The sequence below is a fragment of the Cyprinodon variegatus genome, unplaced genomic scaffold, assembly GCF_000732505.1.
Source record: "Cyprinodon variegatus isolate N-32 unplaced genomic scaffold, C_variegatus-1.0 Scaffold378, whole genome shotgun sequence".
Classification (NCBI taxonomy): Eukaryota; Metazoa; Chordata; class Actinopteri; order Cyprinodontiformes; family Cyprinodontidae; genus Cyprinodon; species Cyprinodon variegatus.
Window position 1 is genome coordinate 15,751 of NW_015150831.1, and position 2,809 is coordinate 18,559.

The following is a 2,809-nucleotide window of genomic DNA, read 5'->3' on the forward strand; positions in this document are numbered from 1 at the left end:
TTTTCGAGTTTTACATTTTCATTTCGTTTTAAAATGCAGATAACATGGTTTAATCATATTTTGCTAGACTGCTTTGAGCATGTCTGATAATGACATCAGAGAAGCAGTTTAACAAAGAAAATGTAAAAAGCATAAAGATTGTCTCACAAAAGTCAAAACATTTTTTACAGATGTGTATTAGTATTCTTTAGTGAGTTAAGGATACAAATAAGTAGTAGTAGTAGTTTTAGTACCATAGTTACATTATCTATGGAGACCTGGATGTGTATCTGTTCACGCATGAGCAGGACTCATTCTGAACTCTTTCTGAAAAAAATCGTTTGATAGATCATAAATTAATTTGTTATACTTGAGCTAAAAAAGGGTTAAAGACCAATGAAAAAGTCAAACTTTCCAGATTTAAGACCTAACTTATTTATTCTTTCCGCTGCACATCCACGTGTTATCACTGCAGGTTAAAGTCCACTGAACCATGAAGTTCTGCAGGCTATGATCAGCTGGCAGCCCCGTCCCCTTCATAGCGGTTAGTGTTGTTTTACTGCTGCTTAGTGCAGAGCTGCTGTTTTTCATAGTTCCAGATAAGCAGAAGGTGAGTGCAGCTTCCTCCTGGAGCAGATTGGAACTGGCTGTGCATAAAATTAAATGCTACTGGAAGACTTTTTAGCTGACAGTGACGACTGCATGGGGCTGACTGCATCATCCTGTTTTAATCTCAGAGTTATTTGTGCCTTTGTAAGTTTGAAATTTGGATTGATGCAGCTTTAGCACCTGTCGTCTCCTGCAGCGTTGCCATCCACTCTGATCTGGCTGGAGTTTGAACAGTAAACCCGAAAAGGAGATACGGTAGAATTATCCAATAAGTTGAAGCCAGCTTTGCACTTTGATCAGCGGGGGGATTTTATGATGAGGAGACTTGCAGGAGGGAAAGAGGGAGAGAGAAGGGAGACCTAGATATCAACACACCATCAAAGAATGTGAGAAAACATCTCATCTCTGTTGGACCCCGTCCTCCAGCCACGGGGAATTCTGATTCCTCCAACTTCTCATCCAAACAATGCTGCTGTTAATAATTTTAGAGGAGGAGTAAGATGTCACTGATGTGCAAATAGAGCAATCTGTTGCACACAAAGCTGTTTCATTATAAATCGTTGAAAAAGAATCTGATGGAGTGCATTTCTATATAAATAATCTGACTATGTGTCCTGCAAGCTAGATCTATCCTTGACCCTGTTGTGTGAGATTAAGAGTGGACCATGTTTTCTCCTGACATGGAACCCTGGTGTAAGCATTTGAAAAGACCCTAAAGTATCCTGGATTCTGGTTTATTTTAGATCGATTTTGCTTCTTATGGCTAAATGTCCTGCTGCAGGACTTCAGAAGCCATGGTAACTAAGTGTTACACTGGATTATGGGTGTTTGTTAATCTTAATATCTCCGATTAAAGCTAAGATTTTACCTCTGAAATGCACCACAGCATCAGGCTAGAAATTCTGCAGCAGACATAGCTCTATGTTTTCAGTCAGTCTATATTTTGGTCATTTGATCTTTCATTTAGAAATTGATAAAAACCAAAAGTGATATTTGATTTGTGTTTAAAAAACACAAAGTTTAAATTGAAATATCAGGCATTTCTATTTTTTTCTGTCAAAAGGCAACAAGTGAAATCTACAAAAAGAGGCCTTATTGTGGCTTTTTTATTTGTTTGCTTTTTTCAGAGACCAGATGTGGTCTCTTGTGTCACGGCAGGACCAAATTTGACAGGGAGCAGATGTTAAAAGTGGGAAAGAAGGGAGATTTTTTTAATTTTCTTTGTTCGGGGGTTGGGGTTTTTTTTTGAACCTTTTGCCTTTTAAAAATTTCCGATTTTGGTTTTTTATTTTTTTTTTTTAAATAAGTGCATTTGTTCTTGAATTGAGGGGATAAAAGATACATTTTGCCAATGGAACAAAAAGATTTAGATTTAAAATAAGAAAACACAACTGCATTGTCTTATTTCCAGTCCATATTATGTAATTATCTTATTTGATAATATGGACTAATACTCAAAATACTCCTTCCATTGGCAAACTTTGTCATTTACCTATTTAAATCAAGGGGAAATACACTCAATTTAAGAAATTTTTTCTTATTTTTAGATATTTTTTCCAGTGTGGGTTGCTGGTTTAATTTCAATTTTGAGTCATGAAAATAATGTTGGTGTAAATCCTACATATCGTCATGCAAATCCCAAAGCTCATGGAAAATACATGTAGGAAACTACATAAATCCTTAAATGCAGTCAGGATACATGTTAGACCTGTGTCTTTTGGTTATTTAAAGCTATGATATTGATGCTATATTCTTGGTATTCCCAACAGTAATCTGGACCACATTTATGATACATGAAAAATTGCATAAGAGCCTCCATTTGAAGGTAAAAGCCATGTTTGGCTAAACGTAGCCATTTGTCTCTGCCTAAAATCAAAAATTTGACATTTTCTTCACCAAAATCATAATTGGTCCTTGGTCCTTGACTGGTCCTTGACTGGTCCTTGGCTGGTCCTAGGTTGGTCCTAGGTTGATCCTAGGTTGGTCCTTGGCTGGTCCTTGGCTGGCCCTAGGTTGGTCCTTGGCTGGTCCTAGGTTGGTCCTAGGCTGGTCCTTGGCTGGTCCTTAGCTGGTCCTAGGTTGATCCTTGGCTGGTCCTTGGCTGGTCCTAGTTTGGTCCTTGACTGGTATTTGGATGGTCCTTGCCTGGTCCTAGGTTGGTCCTTGGCTGGTCCTTGCCTGGTCCTAGGTTGGTCCTTGGCTGGTATTTGGATGGTCCTTG